General features: G+C 34.3%; 4 non-coding genes across 4 annotated transcripts; all 4 read left to right on the top strand.

Moving 5' to 3' along the window:
• Nucleotides 1-8,459: 8,459 nt before the first annotated feature.
• Nucleotides 8,460-8,531, top strand: TRNAA-UGC (transfer RNA alanine (anticodon UGC)). Its single transcript has one exon. It is a non-coding gene; the product is annotated as a tRNA-Ala (tRNA).
• Nucleotides 8,532-9,606: 1,075 nt separating this feature from the next.
• On the top strand, nt 9,607-9,678 carry TRNAA-UGC (transfer RNA alanine (anticodon UGC)). The gene has a single exon. It is a non-coding gene; the product is annotated as a tRNA-Ala (tRNA).
• A 2,430-nt stretch (nt 9,679-12,108) lies between these two features.
• TRNAA-UGC (transfer RNA alanine (anticodon UGC)) lies at nt 12,109-12,180 on the top strand. The gene has a single exon. It is a non-coding gene; the product is annotated as a tRNA-Ala (tRNA).
• A 1,075-nt stretch (nt 12,181-13,255) lies between these two features.
• TRNAA-UGC (transfer RNA alanine (anticodon UGC)) lies at nt 13,256-13,327 on the top strand. The gene has a single exon. It is a non-coding gene; the product is annotated as a tRNA-Ala (tRNA).
• The last annotated feature ends 1,908 nt before the right edge of the window (nt 13,328-15,235 follow it).

The following is a 15,235-nucleotide window of genomic DNA, read 5'->3' as shown; positions in this document are numbered from 1 at the left end:
AGAGTATTTTACAAAGTAAAGGATGATTTCGGCTTGAAGAAACACGAACGAAAGCAGTCCTCTTGTTAGTAATACTCTGAAGGTTCGAATGCGGTGTGTTTGATTTGGTTCAAGATTCAGCAAACACGTGTGAAATGCCCAACGAACCGAGTCCTGACTCAAACGAGTTCCTCCGGCATCACCTTCAATAGAAAAATTAAATCATGCACGAAAATCAAGTGGGCGTGCAAAGGAAAATACATTTTGTACACAAAAAAGAATTTTTACCTCTGGAAAACTGATGGATATTGAAAAATTTTATATTATTCTCAATTGAAGTTTGATTTCATTGAACTGAGTGATTCAATTTTGATTTGATTCAATGGAACATTTTGAAGTCGTCCTGGCCTAAAGGATAAGACGTCCGGTGCATTCGTATCTAGCGGTGCAACGGTGTTCAAATCGCGCAGGCGAGTACCTACCAATTTTTCTATTTGAAATTCGGTGGCTGATCCGGAAAGTAAAATCTGTAAAAAATCTGTAAAAGTAAAAACTGGTGGTGGTACTTTTAGTGGCGGTAGGACCTCTTGTGAATCTACGCGGGTAGGTACCACCGCCCTGCCTATTTCTGCCGTGAAGCAGTAATGCGTTTCGGTTTGAAGAGTAGGGCAGTCGTTGTAACTATACTGAGACCTTAGAACTTATATCTCAAGGTGGGTGGCGCATTTACGTTATAAATGTCTATGGGCTCCAGTAACCACTTAACACTAGGTGGGCTGTGAGCTCGTCCTGCCATCTAAGCAATAAAAAAATTTATTATTATCTAATAAGTGAATTATTATTATTATTATGGGTTATGGATATATTTTTTTTCTCAGCTAATGCTGGTAAGTGTGAACCTAGCACGGGCTTACGCCAAGTGAGTTGGTTCATTGTGTAGTGTTGTAGGGGTTTGAGTAGTGGATGTAAGGAATCGTCGCACTATGGAACAGGCGTCGAGTATGACAGATTTTTTTATTATTATTATTATTATATACGATACTAATACAAACCTGAATCAAAAAAATTAAAACTTTAAGGCTTATATCGTTTAAATAAGATATTGATCACAAGCCGCGAGAGAAACGATCGAAAAATCTATGTTTATTTGTATTGAGTAGGCTCCGAAACTACTGAACCGATTTGAAAAATTATTTTACTGTTTGGAAGCTACACTATTCCCGAGTGACATAGGCTATAATTTTTTTTAAATAAGGGATCCTTACTAAAGCTCCAATAATGTAACGCAAGGTGTAAAAAAATTACCTAAAATATTCTTTACATCGCGTGCGCTGCGAAAAATATTGACGCAAGAATAAAGTAATCTATAGTATAATATTATAAAGAGGAAAGATTTGTTTGTTTGTTTGTATTGAATAGGCCCCAAAACTACGGAACCGATTTGAAAAATTCTTTCACTGTTTGAAAGCTACACTATTCCCGAGTGACATAGGCTATAATTTTTTTTTAAATTAGGGATCCTTACTAAAGCTCCAATAATGTAACGCAAGGTGTAAAAAAATTACCTAAAATATTATTTAGATCGCGTGCGCTGCGAAAAATATTGACGCAAGAATAAAGTAATCTATACATCTATACATATAAATAAAATTAGAGTATCTGTTTGTAATATTGAAATAAGCGCTACATGCATATGAATATATACACGGTACATACACCAAAATAACATTTTTTACAATTTTTGTCTGTCTGTCTATCTGTCTGTTTGTTTCGGCTAATCTCTGGACCGGCTGGACCGATTTTGATGAGACTTTCACTAATTGGTAGCTGATGATATAAGGAGTAACTTAGACCTAACCTTAACCGTAACCGTAACCTTTTTTTAGACTAGCTTCGCCCTGCGGCGTCACCCGCAGCTATTGTCGTACCGCGCGCAACATGGCGGGACTCGCCTATCATTAATAAATTTAATGTTTCCGAAGCGAAGCGAGGGCGGGTCGCTAGTATTATAATACAATAACGGCTTTTTTCTAGTATTTAAATGTAATAACTGATGTTCGCTCAATGATCTAAATTCGACCTTAATCACCTCTACACCTTAAGATTAAAATCCATTTCACTCATTTTGCATTTTGTTTTTAACATTTCGTTAAGATATACTATTTACAATTTTTTTTTATTGTTGTCACCAAAAACCTGTGGATAATTACTAGAAACAGCAAAAGACCCACGTGAATATAAAATATTTTCAAGCCGTAGTTTTGAAAAATAATAATTTCCGAAGGCTCCTTCATATCGATTGACGAAATCCCTCTCGACTCAGGCAATATCAAGATGGACTACTAATCTTATACCTTTAAACGAGGAATTCCTGTATGTATATATATATACATATAATCTGAATCTCGGAAACGGCTCCAACGATTTTCATAAAATTTAGTATGCAGGGGATTTCTGAGGCGATAAATCGATCTAGCTATGATTTATTTTCAGAAAATGTTGTTTTTTTCGTGTTTTCAATAATCAACTTTATCGATAATTCCCGACATCTATTGGCGAATAATAAAACTATTTTTCATAATTGTTTTAAAGACACAATAACACTAAAGCTGCATTTCAGCAGATGGCGTTGTTAAGCCACCCGAAGCCACTTAAAAATGCCTAAACGATCTTGGAATATTTCACCATTTTATCAATATGTAATTCGTATTTAAATATTATAATTTCTAAAAAATACTATCATCGTCATCGTCTAGTCTATTATGACACGGGACAAAATATACAGGGTATTGATATTCCTTTACGATTCCTACAATTACAGTTCAATAATACGAGCGGAACTTACAATTGTTATTAAACTGTGCTCAAACAACTGTAAATTTCACATACGAGGAAATTAATATCTCGGGCTGATATGTAAACATGGTAATTTGAATAATCACGGTTGGCTTGGTAATGCTGAAGTTTAGAAATTGAATGACTCGATTTCATTTTAGTTAAAGGAATATTCCGCAATTTCAATCATGCCATTGTATTTTATTAGTTTAGTGAGAATGTTTTATATTTTATTATGTTATGTATGTTACTCTAATGCCAGCTACAAACAAAGCCACAGTCCTGAGAGAAATTGCCGTGACAATGCCTTTATCGTTACTCTTAACTGGGACAATTTAATTATTATTTTAATGAAAAAACTTGAAGAAATTATTATAGTACAAAATAAAGCATTTATTTTTTCCATGATCTTTGCGATTCGCGGCAGGAAAAGGCAAACGGTAGTATCTATTCGAACAGGTTTACAATTTACCTGTCCATGGGTAAAATTTACCATTTCTTACTTCCACCAGCGAAGTAAAGCCACTCAACATCATATAGATCGTATGCTCGTGTAAGTATTTTATAATATGCATGGATTTTCCTTTTGTGTTATTTTATTTTTGAGTTCTAGACTCTCCTGATATTGGGCCGACAAGGTAAATCGCTAATTCGCTAATATTAATGGTGTGACAAATTCCAAGTCGGCACCGGTAGGTTCCAATTGTTTTGCTTATTTATGCCCCGTAGTTGTTCAAATACCATTGAGACAATTTTATGTCTGAAGGTGAGTGGTTAAATTCTGTACGCATTTTATAATTCTAAATGAAATGAATATATTATTTTTATTTATTGCCCGAGCAGGCAGACGAGCCCACCCTATGGTAAGTGGTTACCGTCGCTCATGGACGTCAACAATGCCAGGCCAGAGCCAAGCCGCTGCCTACCGCTTAATTTTTCAACTTGTCTAACTTACCATCTGGTCTATATAGACTCAGCTATATCCCAGTCTCGTAAACTTGTTCTATTATCTATATATTAATACGTGAAACAAAAACTTTGTATGCCTTTTTACGAAAATTGCGCGGACGGAGGAGTATGAAATTTTCCACACTTATAGAGAATATAAAGAAGAAGTGCATAATGCTAATCATTTTTTATAAAATAATGCATAAAAGATACATTAAATCAATAAAGAAAACATTACACACATTACCATGTATTTGACGCACACACGCATGCATACTATCTATTTATTGTCAAACTTTTGTTCTTGACGTCTGTGGTCAAATTGAGAATAGATTAAATATTGTTTGTCTTTACTAATATTTTTTATAGTGTAGTCATGGCAAAATTTGTGATTATAGAATTATAAAATACAATCATAATAGTGTACAAACTGACAATTCCAATTAATTATAGTCGAATTTCGACTACTGCGGGACCTCTAGTTATTAAGGAAATGTTAATTGATAGTTAATGCATTCTGAAGAAAGTATAGTTGAAACTTCAATGAATGTTAAAAACGCATTATTTTTGTTTCAAAATTGGCCTTAATATATCGATCTGTGTAAAAATTATATTACTGTCCTCCTCAGTAAATAATAGGCAAGCAATTCCATTCTTACACGTAGAGCCAAACGGTTAATTAATTGTCAAACAATTTATGTCCGAAGGCCGGGAATTACGGAATTACATCAGGGACCATTGTTGGATTTCCTCGAGAATCGCACAGCCTAATTCCACAGCCTAGACGTTATTTGTTCAAATATATTAATGCTACAGAGAAACCATATTCATAATAAGAAATTTATGTTGAAGCCTCGCGGCGAACTCAACTTAATGAATGTTTATTCACATTGGAAATTAATTTCTTGAGTAGAGGTTAAGCGGGGTATCAAACAATGGCGTAAGTGGCATTTAGCATTGTTTACGTAGCAATTTACTTTAATTGAAAAAAGGGAATTTCAGAGTTAACGGAACACTTAAGAACAAAATCAACGTAAAATGAAACAACATCTTTGATGGTAACTGTTTATGTTAACTGAACTGTTTATGTTAACTTTGATGTTAGCTGGTGGTAGGACCTCTTGTGAGTCCGCACTGGTAGGTATGACCACCCTGCCTATTTCTGCCGTGAAGCAGTAATGCGTTTCGGTTTGAAGGGTGGAGCAGCCGTTGTAACTATACTGAGACCTTAGGACTTATATCTCGAGGTGGGTGGCGCATTTACGTTGTAAATGTCTATGGGCTCCAGTTACCACTTAACAACAGGTGGGCTGTGATCTCGTCCATCCCTCTAAGCAATAAAAAATAAATAAATAAAAACAATTCTGTAGTTACAAAAGGTAATAAGTTTGAAATATTGTAAAATTAATTAACTAGTTTAAATTGCTCCATTAATAGCATTTCCAAATAGTAACAAACTAATAAAATAATGTGTTTTATTGATAACGCTCATTATTTTTCAGAAGAATGAGCTAATTCTGTTCTGCTATTTCCAGTTGTAGGTTCCCGTGAGTATCGATCTTACTTCGATAATGTAATGCGTGACGAAATAGGCATTCCGGCTTGAACCTACAAACCTTTATACCCTTTAATTGAAATTTAGACCTGAATCACATTGATCCATGAACTGTGGTTACCACTTAACTCCAGGTAGACCGCGAGCTCTTTCATCCGGGTACGCAAAAAATATGATATATTATAAATTCTTTATATTTTTTTCTAATTTATTTTAAATTAAATCATAGCTCTTAAATCCTACACACCACAATACAATTATCGGTGCCCAAATGAGATAAGAGATCCAAGTCCTAAATGTCAAAGTCAATAACCTACCGTCCAACTTCAGACTACGCCTAAATAATGAATTATATATTTATAAGGTTTCCGACTTTGCATTAGGCTCACGGCCGATCTATTACCAATTATAATAGGACAAGATCTCTAATTGTTAGTTAATTCTATATGTATATGCATAATGGTCGCCCTCCAAAACGCATACCAGGTTCGTGATGTCATATAAATATTATTGACTAAACAATTGCCGAATGATAGCAAATACCGAAATTTTAAATATAAATAAAACTGGCTTCATACGTTCAATATTATTTGATACTTTATTTTCTGTAAGCTTAACGAGGGTGGCAGCTTTATTAACATGACCCCAGCATGCTTACTTTTTCCAATAATGAACGATACATCATCGAGTATCGGAGGATTTATTGATAATATGTGTTCGTAATACTGAGGTATTTTACGCTTCTATCACTTACGGCGATAACTAATAATACGGACATAGAATACAAGATTTTTTAGCGAATAATCCTTTGTTCTACTTTAGTATATGAATCTACTTATATATCATAATCTATACCTATAATAATATATAAATCAACAGTGGTTTTTACGGATGTTCCGTTATAACTACTGAACCATGCGTCCGATTGACTTGAAACTTGGTATCCATGCAGAAAATACATGTAATTAATATATAGGCTAATATTTATATTAGTGTTGGACTCCCTATACTAGTTACGGGGGCGTTAATGATGAGAATCGATGTGGGGACGCTAATGATCAAAAACGCTAAATTTAAAATATCAGCTTTTATCAACTTATTACTGACTAGCTGTACCTGCCCGCTTCGTGGGCATTCAAAATTAATATTATTATTTATTGTCGTTATTATAGATTCTTTATAAAAAAAAAAATTAAATTCCCCTTCCCGTCTTAAATCAAGCGAAGCGGGCGGGTACAGCTAGTCTAGAATAAATCAGTGGAATTGCAAGACAGTTCCGTTTTTAAGAAGACAATACTATATAGTAGGTTATATGTATTTGAGAATAATAACGATTGGTGACTGACTCGGTGGTGCCATAGTTAGCGCCTTTGACTGTTGTGCCGAGGGTCGTGGGTTCAATTCCCACATCGGGCAAACATTCGTATGATGAACAAATTTGTTTGCTCCTTGTCTAATTGATTATTATCTATATACGTAGAATCCTTAATTGGGGTCGGATAGCCTTGCGTGATTTGTTCCCTGTTTTTTATTTATTATTTGGTTATAAGTATAAGGCTATTATAAGTATAGTTTAGGCTGAAGTCTTAATTAGGTAACACAAGTGTGTTATCTACTAAAGACTTCAGCCTCATGTCTCTAGATAAACTGTTGCCTTCACGTCGTGACGATCATGGGTTTTTAAAAACTACTTAATACTAGGTGAGCGATGACCGTCTGAGGGTTTGGAAATAATCATAACAAATTTAAAAAGATAAAGTAGACAATAAAAATGTCATTTTACGCGGATTTTTTTTTATCCGTATTAATCCAGTTTAGAATCGGTAGCCCCTCACATGAAAGGAAAGCTTCAGACTGTACTGGGAGAGAGAGTCAAAGTGATATAAAATCTAAGGCAAATAGATTACCACTTCCAGCATTCGCGCACTTAGCCACGATAAAAGAGTCGTTAAAACGCTTACAACACAGTCCTTTTTCGATCAATCGTAAAACTTAATTAGCACCACATGGCTCTCACATAATAGAAATAAAATAAATAATGACCCATCGATTTCCCATTACCTTCAATGATCCAATGTGACCTTTACGTAATGATCGTGAACCATATCGATGTCATCAACACACCCTACCTTCGTGATTGATCTAATCACCATAAAATCCCGGTGTATAATGTTTATATCCTCTATGTCAGCTTACAATATAATATTTTATAGTTAATTAAATTAGATTTTTTTTTATTGCTTAGATGGGTGGACGAGCTCAAAGCCCACCCGGTGTTAAGTGGTTACTGGAGCTCATAGACATCTACAACGTAAATGCGCCACCCATCTTGATATATCTGAGATATCTCTTTGAAGTCGTCGTGGCCTAAAGGATAAGATGTCCGCTGCATTCGTATGTAGCGATGCACCGGTGTTCGAATCCCGCAGGCGGGTACCAATTTTTCTAATGAAATACGTACTTAACAAATGTTCACGATTGACTTCCACAGTGAAGGAATAGCATCGTGTAATAAAAATGAAACCGCAAATTTTTAATTTGCGTAATCACTGCTGGTAGGGCCTATTGTGAGTCCGCACGGGTAGGTACCACCACCCCGCCTATTTCCGCCGTGAAGCAGTAATGCGTTTCGGTTCGAACGGTGGGGCAGCCGTTGTAACTATACTGAGACCTTAGAACTTATATGTCGAGGTGGGTGGCGCATTTACGTTGTAGATGTCTATGGGCCATACCACTTAACACCAGGTGGGCTGTGAGCTCGTCCATCCATTGAAGCAATAAAAAAAAAAAAAAAAAAATATAAGTTCTAAGGTCTCATTATAGTTAGTTACAACTCTTCATAACAAAACGCATTACTGCTTCAAGGCAGAAATAGGTAGGGTGGTGGTACCTACCCGTGCGGACTCACAAAAGGTCCTACCACCAGTGTTAAGCGAAATAGCCTTTTACTCTCAATTTTATTTTATTTGTGACTCGCAAATACTTAAGTCAATGTGACGTTATGTTTACAGTTTTATGAAGTATTCTTAACTAATTACTAAACATCTGTCATAATGCCACATAATTCAATGTTTAAACAAATGCTATGTTTCTTTTGTGAGATATTTCATTTTGGTTAACTTTTTCTAATTCTGAGGTACAAGGGGATGTAGCTCAGTGGTAGAGCGTTCGCTTTGCATGTGAAAGGCCCTGGGTTCGATCCCCAGCATCTCCAAGTTTTTTTAGAACTGCTGAATTGAATCATTAAATTTTTAGAGAAGTGGCGATTGCTTGAGAAGCGCATAACGTCTGCCCATAGCAATGATACTGAATAACGAAAACGACCGGTCTGACAAGAGTGAGACGACAAGGAGTAGACCAAAAAAAATGATTAATCTAATTTGCTTGATATCTAGAGTTTTATTTTTACTTTTATTCATTTATTTCACTGACACCTAAAGATTTAGATTTATTGTATGCGTTACTCTTTTACTACTGATATTTTTTATTTACTTAAAGGAAAAAAAATAACAATAATTTATCTTCTACAAACAGACTACAAATAGCTCATACTACTGTAAAACACGTGCTGCATCTCTCATAAGTGAATTTTGGATTTTCTCTATAATTTCCAAAACTGCTGCAATTGTTAATAGTACATTAAGAAAAATGCTCCTAAAAAGGCTAAAAAAGAATTTGTAATTATAATAATAAGGGAGAAAATTCACAAATTTCTATAAATTATAGACTTAATGGTCACGATATAAAATTTATTCATTGCAAAAACGAGTTATCGTAATCCCCTCATATTTAAATATTTTACTTTTAGAATATATTTTTTACTTCGGGCCTTGTACCGATTGGAGCCCTAATTTTTTGTATTACATTTTTTAGTATTGCTGCCAAATATATGTGGGACTGTAGGTCAAAATCTAGTGGATTTTAACACCACTCGTAACAGTTTTCCAACTGGAATGGCATAGGTGTCATACCATACAGCCTTATCTTTTATATATGCATATTTGTTTATAAGAAAAATGATAATATGAAGTGAATATGAAGTGTATAGCACCAGTGTTAAGCGGAATGTCGCCTAAGCAAACAAAATAGCGTTTCACTTTCGATTTTGTTTTGTTTGTTAGTACTCAGATACTTGAGTCAATGTGACGTTATGTTTACAATTTTATGAAGTATTCTTAACTAATTACTAAGCATGTGTTATAATGCCACATAATTGTATGTTTATACAAATGCTGTTTCTTTTGTGAGATATTTCATCTTGGTTAACTTTTTCTAGTTCTAAGGCACAAGGGGATGTAGCTCAGTGGTAGAGCGTTCGCTTTGCATGTGAAAGGCCCTGGGTTCGATCCCCAGCATCTCCAAGTTTTTTAGAAATGCTGTATTGAATCATTAAATTTTTAGAGAAGTGGCGATTGCTCGTGAAGCGCATAACATCTACCGACAGCAATGATACTGAATGACGACCAGGACCGCTCTGACAAGAGTGATACGACAAGGAGTAGACGAAAAAAGAAGATTTAATCAAATAAAAAAATTATTTTAATCAAATAAAAAAAATGATTTATCTAAATTGGTTGATATCTATATCTAGTTTTATTTTCACTTTTATTCATTTATTTCACTGACACCTAAATATTTAGATATTTAGATTCATTGTATGCATTACTCTTTGACTTACTTTTATTACTGGTATTTGTTATTTATTTGAGTAAAAAAAAAAAGATTTATCTCCTATAAACAGACTACAAAAATAGACTAGCTGTACCTGCCCGCTTCGTGGGCATTCAAAATTAATATTATTATTTATTGTCGTTATTATAGATTCTTTATAAAAAAAAAAGTTAAATTCCCCTTTCCGTCTTAAAACAAGCGAAGCGGGCGGGTACAGCTAGTCTAGAATAAATCAGTGGAATTGCAAGACAGTTCCGTTTTTAAGAAGACAATACTATATAGTAGGTTATATGTATTTGAGAATAATAACGATTGGTGACTGACTCGGTGGTGCCGTAGTTAGTGCCTTTGACTGTTGTGCCGAGGGTCGTGGGTTCAATTCCCACATCGGGCAAACATTCGTATGATGAACAAATTTTTTTACTCCTTGTCTAGTTGATTATTATCTATATACGTAGAATCCTTAATTGGGGCCGGATAACCGTGCGTTATTTGTTCCCTGTTTTTTATTTATTATTTGGTTATAAGTATAAGGCTATTATAAGTATAGTTTAGGCTGAAGTCTTAATTAGGTAACACAAGTGTGTTATCTACTAAAGACTTCAGCCTCATGTCTCTAGATAAACTGTTGCCTTCACGTCGTGACGATCATGGGTTTTTAAAAACTACTTAATACTAGGTGAGCGATGACCGTCTGAGGGTTTGGAAATAATCATAACAAATTTGAAAAGATAAAGTAGACAATAAAAATGTCATTTTACGCGGTTTTTTTTTTATCCGTATTAATCCAGTTTAGAATCGGTAGCCCCTCACATGAAAGGAAAGCTTCAGACTGTACTGGGAGAGAGAGTCAAAGTGATATAAAATCTAAGGCAAATAGATTACCACTTCCAGCATTCGCGCACTTAGCCACGATAAAAGAGTCGTTAAAACGCTTACAACACAGTCCTTTTTCGATCAATCGTAAAACTTAATTAGCACCACATGGCTCTCACATAATAGAAATAAAATAAATAATGACCCATCGATTTCCCATTACCTTCAATGATCCAATGTGACCTTTACGTAATGATCGTGAACCATATCGATGTCATCAACACACCCTACCTTCGTGATTGATCTAATCACCATAAAATCCCGGTGTATAATGTTTATATCCTCTATGTCAGCTTACAATATAATATTTTATAGTTAATTAAATTAGATTTTTTTTTATTGCTTAGATGGGTGGACGAGCTCAAAGCCCACCCGGTGTTAAGTGGTTACTGGAGCTCATAGACATCTACAACGTAAATGCGCCACCCATCTTGATATATCTGAGATATCTCTTTGAAGTCGTCGTGGCCTAAAGGATAAGATGTCCGCTGCATTCGTATGTAGCGATGCACCGGTGTTCGAATCCCGCAGGCGGGTACCAATTTTTTTAATGAAATACGTACTTAACAAATGTTCACGATTGACTTCCACAGTGAAGGAATAGCATCGTGTAATAAAAATGAAACCGCAAATTTTTAATTTGCGTAATCACTGGTGGTAGGGCCTATTGTGAGTCCGCACGGGTAGGTACCACCACCCCGCCTATTTCCGCCGTGAAGCAGTAATGCGTTTCGGTTCGAACGGTGGGGCAGCCGTTGTAACTATACTGAGACCTTAGAACTTATATGTCGAGGTGGGTGGCGCATTTACGTTGTAGATGTCTATGGGCCATACCACTTAACACCAGGTGGGCTGTGAGCTCGTCCATCCATTGAAGCAATAAAAAAAAAAAAAAAAAAATATAAGTTCTAAGGTCTCATTATAGTTAGTTACAACTCTTCATAACAAAACGCATTACTGCTTCAAGGCAGAAATAGGTAGGGTGGTGGTACCTACCCGTGCGGACTCACAAAAGGTCCTACCACCAGTGTTAAGCGAAATAGCCTTTTACTCTCAATTTTATTTTATTTGTGACTCGCAAATACTTAAGTCAATGTGACGTTATGTTTACAATTTTATGAAGTATTCTTAACTAATTACTAAACATCTGTCATAATGCCACATAATTCAATGTTTAAACAAATGCTATGTTTCTTTTGTGAGATATTTCATTTTGGTTAACTTTTTCTAATTCTGAGGTACAAGGGGATGTAGCTCAGTGGTAGAGCGTTCGCTTTGCATGTGAAAGGCCCTGGGTTCGATCCCCAGCATCTCCAAGTTTTTTTAGAACTGCTGAATTGAATCATTAAATTTTTAGAGAAGTGGCGATTGCTTGAGAAGCGCATAACGTCTGCCCATAGCAATGATACTGAATAACGAAAACGACCGGTCTGACAAGAGTGAGACGACAAGGAGTAGACCAAAAAAAATGATTAATCTAATTTGCTTGATATCTAGAGTTTTATTTTTACTTTTATTCATTTATTTCACTGACACCTAAAGATTTAGATTTATTGTATGCGTTACTCTTTTACTACTGATATTTTTTATTTACTTAAAGGAAAAAAAATAACAATAATTTATCTTCTACAAACAGACTACAAATAGCTCATACTACTGTAAAACACGTGCTGCATCTCTCATAAGTGAATTTTGGATTTTCTCTATAATTTCCAAAACTGCTGCAATTGTTAATAGTACATTAAGAAAAATGCTCCTAAAAAGGCTAAAAAAGAATTTGTAATTATAATAATAAGGGAGAAAATTCACAAATTTCTATAAATTATAGACTTAATGGTCACGATATAAAATTTATTCATTGCAAAAACGAGTTATCGTAATCCCCTCATATTTAAATATTTTACTTTTAGAATATATTTTTTACTTCGGGCCTTGTACCGATTGGAGCCCTAATTTTTTGTATTACATTTTTTAGTATTGCTGCCAAATATATGTGGGACTGTAGGTCAAAATCTAGTGGATTTTAACACCACTCGTAACAGTTTTCCAACTGGAATGGCATAGGTGTCATACCATACAGCCTTATCTTTTATATATGCATATTTGTTTATAAGAAAAATGATAATATGAAGTGAATATGAAGTGTATAGCACCAGTGTTAAGCGGAATGTCGCCTAAGCAAACAAAATAGCGTTTCACTTTCGATTTTGTTTTGTTTGTTAGTACTCAGATACTTGAGTCAATGTGACGTTATGTTTACAATTTTATGAAGTATTCTTAACTAATTACTAAGCATGTGTTATAATGCCACATAATTGTATGTTTATACAAATGCTGTTTCTTTTGTGAGATATTTCATCTTGGTTAACTTTTTCTAGTTCTAAGGCACAAGGGGATGTAGCTCAGTGGTAGAGCGTTCGCTTTGCATGTGAAAGGCCCTGGGTTCGATCCCCAGCATCTCCAAGTTTTTTAGAAATGCTGTATTGAATCATTAAATTTTTAGAGAAGTGGCGATTGCTCGTGAAGCGCATAACATCTACCGACAGCAATGATACTGAATGACGACCAGGACCGCTCTGACAAGAGTGATACGACAAGGAGTAGACGAAAAAAGAAGATTTAATCAAATAAAAAAATTATTTTAATCAAATAAAAAAAATGATTTATCTAAATTGGTTGATATCTATATCTAGTTTTATTTTCACTTTTATTCATTTATTTCACTGACACCTAAATATTTAGATATTTAGATTCATTGTATGCATTACTCTTTGACTTACTTTTATTACTGGTATTTGTTATTTATTTGAGTAAAAAAAAAAAGATTTATCTCCTATAAACAGACTACAAAATAGCGCATAGTACTGTAAAACATGTGCTGTCTCTGTCACACGTGAATTTTGGAATCTCTCTATAATTTCAAAAACTGCTGAATTTGCTAATAACCCGCATTACATTAAGAAAAATCCACCTAAAAAAGCTAAAAAAGAATTTGTAATTATAATAATAATCGGGAAAATTCACAAATTTCTATAAACTATATAAAATGTCATTGCTAAAACGAATTAATGTAATTCCCTCATATTCAAATGTTTTACTTTTAGATTTTTTTATATTATAGTACTTGGGGCTTTGTACCGATTGAAACCCTCATTTTAGTGTAACATTTTTTATTATTGCTGCCAAATATTTTATTATATATGTAGGGCAAAGACTAGTGGATTTTAACACCAAAATCTTTATTTCCAAACACCACTCCTAACATAATAATGATAACCGATAACTGACATTTGCATTCATCTTTATTTAACCAAATCTAATTTCGCCAGCGTGAACAAACTAAAAACTTTGAAAATAACATGCAAATTATAACTAAAAAATACCGATCTTTCCATCATCAAAGGTTTTATACTTTTAGAACATTTTTATATTTGGAGCGATGGATGGAAGAAAATGAGTAACTAATCTCAACCTATTGTAGCCCTCATTTTTAATGTTATACATTTTAAGTATTGCTGCTAAATATTTCTTTCAAATTATTCAAAATGAAATAAACCTACTTTTCTACTAATGCGAATAACTTCTTTCAAATTCTGGTACATGAACGCATAATTTTTTTGAAGATTAAAAATATTAAGGTCGACAAAAGAATTAAAATAAAAACACAAAACCAGAACTCGAAGTTTTTACCGAGGAGTCTACAAGATTTTGCTTTCAACTTTTGAAATACGAGCGGAGCTTTTACCCAGAAACGCGGCATGTTTGGTGTCCATTACCGGATAATTGCATCTTTTGTTACAAGCTACAACCAACAGAACTAGAACCAGTAACATTCCAGTCATTTTACGTTTATCAACAACAGAATTTAATACTGCCTCAATCGAAGACATAAGAATGTATTACTGCACGCTAATGTATTATCCTACTTATACAAAAGCTATCAATGAAATAAACGAATACTGTTGTTTGTGTATTTTTAACGGGTAGATGTTATGATAATAAGGTCAGTAAGATCACGGCATAAACCACAAGATTATTTGTGCTGAACTTGCAAATTCTGTTTCTAGATAAATATTACTTAGGCATTCGATATTTGGGACATTGCTACCAGCCGAAGTAAAGGCAAAGTCGTATTAAATTTTCATAATCCGACCAACTACAAACCGTGATCTATCTCAGAAATCAACTCCGTAATATTCAATCGAAATTATTCAGCGGCTTTAAAAACAATATTGGGATTATTCATAAATTAAATCGTAAGGTAATTTTAATTATATTTTTACTTAATATGGCGACTAAACGTTAAATGAATTCTACGTAAATACCTAGTCCAGTCATAAGCTCTGTTACTATTTTCTTTAACACACCATT

Source organism: Bombyx mandarina, chromosome 13 (assembly GCF_030267445.1).
Source record: "Bombyx mandarina strain Sakado chromosome 13, ASM3026744v2".
Lineage (NCBI taxonomy): Eukaryota > Metazoa > Arthropoda > Insecta > Lepidoptera > Bombycidae > Bombyx > Bombyx mandarina.
Note: the sequence above shows the minus strand (reverse complement) of the source record. Positions and strands in the feature narration are given on the sequence as shown.